This window comes from Lepidothrix coronata, unplaced genomic scaffold (assembly GCF_001604755.1).
Source record: "Lepidothrix coronata isolate B3197 unplaced genomic scaffold, Lepidothrix_coronata-1.0 Scaffold15, whole genome shotgun sequence".
In the NCBI taxonomy this organism is placed as follows: domain Eukaryota; kingdom Metazoa; phylum Chordata; class Aves; order Passeriformes; family Pipridae; genus Lepidothrix; species Lepidothrix coronata.
This window is the reverse complement of record NW_016690195.1, coordinates 5,699,388-5,705,387: the sequence shown is the minus strand read 5'-3', so window position 1 is coordinate 5,705,387 and position 6,000 is coordinate 5,699,388.

The following is a 6,000-nucleotide window of genomic DNA, read 5'->3' as shown; positions in this document are numbered from 1 at the left end:
CAGAACATACTGAGCCTGGTCAGTAGCTACAGGTGAGCCAAAAACAAACGAACAAAACCGTTCCGGCCCCCATACCCACCCGGGGCTCGAGTACTTCTCAAGGCCCTAGCCCAGCTGATACCCCCAACCTCCCAGAAGAAACCATTATCCACCCTGACCTTGTCCTCCCTCCACTGTGTTACCTCATATCTTCCTATGCACCACTTACCTGTGACACTTCATGCCCCACCCGCCCTCCTGGCCACCTGCCAGTCCGAAGGAACCCCGTGGCCTGCCCACAGCCCGCCTGGTACCCTTCCCCCAAACCGGCTGGCAAATCTCTGTGTGCTCCAAGGCCTCCCTTCTTCTCTCTCACGAGGTCTTAAAGCCACGCTGGAAAGGCTCCCCCTCTCCTTTCCCCCCGGGGCGGCCCCGCCCAGGGCCATGTGGTTCCAACAGGCCCGGGGGCGGCCCTGGGCCGCGCAGTTCCAATGGGGGGGAGGGACCCCCTCCTCGGCCGCCGCGGTTCCAGCAGGGCACAATCTGCAAATGTAAAGTAGATTTTGTGTGTGAAAAATAGAGCAATATTTTGCAGTTACATAGTTCTGTGCATCTATAGCTCTCAAAAAAAGAACAAAAGAAAAAGGAATAATGTCCATTTAAAAATTTGTCATTTTCTTAATAGCGTGCCTTGGAGCTCACACTTTCTATGACAGTTATTAAATCCCTAGAACTACAGGAACTAGGATGGTATCCAAGCTGGAAATTTAGATGAACTTTAAACTGCAAATACATACTCACATATTTGGGGTTTCTTTATTTTTTTATGCCATTGTTGTTTATTTTAATTCATTATTTTATAAACTATTTTATACTTTTAGCCTAATTTCCCCTATAGCTGAGGTCTCTTTTTCAGATATGTAGAGAAGAAAACCCCCACTATTGCTGTTGCTGGATTATACCTCTGCCTGCTTGCTTGGTTGTCTAGGCTTTTCTGCATGGATATTTGGACTTTCTGGACATTAAATATATATTTTTACTGATCTACCAAAAGAACCCAGGCCCAAGTTCTCATATAAGAACAGAGCTCATCCACGCTAACATCACTATCCCTGCCATGTTTTTGGTCTGTCCTCTTAGCACTCTCATAGGCAGCCTCTGGGGTAGCTTAGGAGTTTATAAAGTCAGAAAAAATCTACAGGAGGCATCAAGGACCAACCATCCTGTTCTAGTGAAAGAAAGGATTTGTCTGTATAAACTCTGTAGTCCTAATTGTCATGAGAAGCAGAGAAGACTGTCCCCTCTGGTTTCATTAGCATACACATTGCCTAAGTGTCAGTGTCCTTCCTCATTGCCTGACTGGATTTGAGCTTGTACCAGTTCCTCTACGCTTGATTTTTATCTCTGAAGCCTGTTAGTTAACTCTTGCTAATTAGTTAATGAGTGCTTCTTTTCCATTTTGCTACTGCCTCTTGTGTCAGAAGAAATTTTGTTAAAATCTCCAATTAGATGTACACACATAAACGAGATACATGAACAGGCCCTGAAGTATGCTAAACAGTATAAACACTGTTTATACTGTTTATACAGTAATGAATTTGTCATTCATTATTGAATTAACAAATGAAGTTCTGCAAGAAAAGATAAATGGTATTGGTTGCTATAACAAAGTCAATTTATTTTCACTCAGAATTTGTATAGATGTATCTTAGGATGCTTGCAGTCTTACTTCTAATGAATAGGAGTAGTACTCCAATTCTGCTCTACTTTCAGGTTTGTTAAGCTCTATCTGAGTTAGTGAAAGGACAGTACTACTGATAACATTACCTGCAATATGTCACTATCTAATGGGTTTGCCACTATTACAAATTGTTACATTCCAAATTCTGGTACGGTTCCTGCATGGAGAATTCTAATCTGATAGCTTGCTTATAGCCTTGTCCTGGATTAGTCTGAGCAGTTCATTAAAGCCAGCACAGATACACATAATGCACAAACATCACTCTAGTGAATTATAAGACAATCTTTTCTTGCTGGACAGTGCTGTAGAAAATGGCTGTTAGCACTGTACATTTTATCATGGCAATTTTAAGTGTCCAACTCCACATCTACATGTGTGCTTAGAAGTGTAAGTGTACTGCTTAATCAGGCTTTCTTTGCTTTTCTAGTTTACCATCTTCACAGTCTGACCATCATCCATCTGCTCTTTAAAGTAAGAACTCATTTGCTTGGTTATTTCTGTACTCTACCAATTACAAAGCAAGAAACTGAAGTACTCTCTCTGAGCCTTTTCTTCTTCTGCATGACAGCTTTTCTTCTTTTACACTTCCCCTGACAATGAACTGTATAAACTCTTTCAGTCTCTAATCTAGCACAGTTATATCAAGTGAAGGTTTTTTGTGGGGACCTAGACTCTGTCTGTACTGTGAACAAAAATGGTTTTGCTCATTGTTTTGTTTCTTTTTATTATTTCTTCTATCATGTAGTGATCATCTAATTTACTTCTAAGCTGATGAGAACATAAATTAAAAAAATTAGGAAAGGTCTGTGAAAGGCCCCAGCACATGCCTGGGTCAGCATCTTGAATTAGGTAAGGTCTCAGGTTAGGCATGATCTCACATCATGTGTGGAAAACAAATACAGTGTACAATTTTCAGCAGTGAGCACAAGTAGCCAGCAAAATAGTCAGTAGGATAGCTGAGAATAATCTTATTCCCAATACCTCTTCAAATTTTGAACACGCCTATAATAGACTATGACTCAGAGCCCACACTGCCCTCTAGAATAGGGGACGAAAATTTTGGGTGCAAATAATGGGTTGACAGTAGGGAAACTGTTATCTACACTTCAACTACACCTCAGAGTTCTTTACTAGAAAATAAGAGAAAATTATTCATTTTATACCCTGCCTACAACCTGTCCTCTTAACCACTCATCAGTAGTTAAATTTATTGTCCACCTGCAATGGAGTCCATTTTACCATGGAGTCAACTGGAAAGAAATCCATCTCTCCATTTTACAGTAACTGAAGACTTCAGAGACTGCATTAAAAACACCTTACAAGACTCTGAACAAAACGACACCAGAACAGCTCAGACACACTAAAAATAAACATTCCTGTTTCACATAACTATTCAGAAATCAGATTCAGAAACTGAAGAAAATTGAAGACCCATATCAAATCACCCTTGTTATAGGAAAGCAGAATGGGACAATGCTCCTAGCTTTCATCACAGCATTTATTTTCCCTCTAGAGGAAAGATAATAAAATAGTATTAACAAAATACAAGTGGGAATTTCTAAAATCTAGTGGTCTTCAATGACTCTCCATTGTGATTTAAATGTATTTGCTTTTAAGAGTTTCTCATAAGAAAGGACTCATAATCAGAAAAACCTCAGTTTTCACTTGTCTCATTTTTATTTCAGCGACGGTACTTTGCACCACTATGTATAGACAGTCTTTATAATTATTTTTATAAGTTAGACTAAAGATAAGCACATTGCTCTTTCTTTTTTTTTTCTTTTAGGTCATCTGGAACAGGATTTAGGAGTGGAAAGTTCCAAGTCCCTGTATGGAGATATTGACAAGTGTGGGATTTTTAATTTATGCTCTGAGGTCTGTGTAGTCCATGCAGTGGTACAGATACCTGGTGAAGCAGGGGACCTGAACACTGAAAGTTGGCCTTGGGTGACCAAAATTCTAATTCAAATGAAGCTAGCTTCTTAAAATCCTAGATGCCACATTTTCCAAATGTATGTCACTGTGCAGAAATGTGAATGAGTCACTGGATCAACAGAAATGCAAAAGACTGGCTGTTACTCCCTCACTGGAGAACGCATTTGCGATGGGGGAGTTCTCAATACTATTTCCATTCCTAATGAGATATATAGGTCTAAATCTGCATAATGCACATAAAGGGCCTAAAATTAGTCTTCAAAATTGTCATCCTTTCCACATAATTCTTCTGGGCCTGATGGATCTGTTTTTTCTGCTTCTGTCCTAGCTCCCTCTGGAGAAGAAGGGAAAAAGGGGCTCAATTCATAATAAGATTTGGATTAGGAAATCAGTAGAAAATCATCTTCCCATTTCCTAAATCTAAGCTTTAATCACCATCCCAGATTATAGTGTACAAGATAGACATCTGCTTCCTGCTTTTAAAGCTGCAGAAATCTGCCTTCAGCAGAAATGTCCAGCTGAACCTGAGGAGGAGAGGGGCGGGGAGGGGAGTGGAGCTGGAAGGCATGTACAACAATCTAGTTCACCTGTCTGACCACTTCAGAAATGACCAAAGTTTGAAGCATGTCCACATGTCTCGTAAACTCTGACAGTCTTGGGGCATCGACCACCTCTCTAGGAAGCCTGTTCCAGCGTTCGACCACCGTCTCGATAAAGAAATGCTTCCTAACGTCTAGTCTGAACATCCCCTGATGAGGATTTGAACCATTCTCGTATGTCTTGTCACCTCCCTCTACACTTTTCTTCCTCAGGAAGCTGTAGAGAGCTTTCTTATTCCAAATCGGACAAGCTCAAAGTCCTCAGCCACTCCACACAGGACATGCCTTCAAGCCCTTTCACCATCTATGTTGTCTTCCTCTGGACACATCAAGGACCTTCACATCCTTCTTAAATGAAAGGGCCTAGAACCGTGCACAGTGCTCAATGTGAGGCCACACCAGTGCTGAATACATTGGGGTAACCCCCTCTTTTGCCCAGCTGGTTATATGTGTTTGATGCATTAGAAGTCATCAAGTGCATTTCACTATTCGAGATGGCCATGAAAATAGTTTCCCTCTGACAAAGGTTTTTTTTTGTTGTTCCAAACTTCCAGTGTAGTTTACAGTTGCCTGGCTGGGCCTTTGATCCTAAAGGAAGGACAAGAACTATTCTCCCCATATTGGTTTCAGAAAATCAGATTATGAAATGAGGCTTTCAATTTCAGCTCTCAATTAAGTAGCTAATTAGACAAAATTCTTTATCAACAGGGAATATCCCAAATTTTTACAGGAAGCAGATGTAGCACTTACATGAACAATATTCCTCAAACTGACAACCATGAAATACAAGCATAGGAGAAATACTCCAGCCCTGGAAACATTGAAAAGGACATCATCTGACAAAACATCAGAAACAAACTGAGCATATGTTATTTTAACACCTTCACCATTATAACTAAAAAACAGTTTTATGCTGCATGATTTTCTTTTGATTTTACCCTTTCCTTTTTAAGGGAGTTAAATGCTAGGATTTTCAGAGCTGTGACAACAAGTCACATATAGAGTATGTGACTTTTTGACCATTAGAGTATTTCCTGCTGCAAGTGTCTGATTATGTCTTTGGCAGTAGTACTATAGCCATTTCAGCAGAAAAAAAATCTAGTCATTTGCAATAATTCTTCACACATGTTTAAGGGAAAGACATGAAACTAGATTTTGCTCACCAAGAAGAAAACAAGCAACTTCTCAGTGCAATAACTTGATTTTTCTGGTTTTTGCTGCTCTGATCCACTTTGTAGATGAATTAAATGGCACTAGTTGATTTGATTTGAAGAGATGAGGAGATGCCATGTGCCCCCTTGAAGGTTAACAACACTGAGGGCTATTACAAAGGTAGTTTATCTATTTCCACTGAGATTTTTTGCATGCTCCTTAGAAACAGTCTTCTAGCTCCTTAGAAACAGACTGTCTTCAGTAGTCTCTTTCTGAAGACAGTCAAGTAACACATAGTAATCATTATGATCTGATCAATGATATTACATGCCTATGCTTCTTTTGTTTTTAATTACCAACTTAGGGTTTTTAAGGTTACTCTGCAACAAGATTGTCCATGTAATGGGTTATGCCCAGATCTGAAAAAGGAGTATACAATGGGTTTTGCTAAACTTTAAGATTCTCCTCAATTTTAGATTCTCAATTCTAACAGGATACTCTGTATCTGCTCCTTCAGGGAGCAGATGCTTCATGCTGCAGTTTTCAATTCAGAGGGGATGTTCAGCATCTGGCTATCCCAGAAGAAGATGAGCT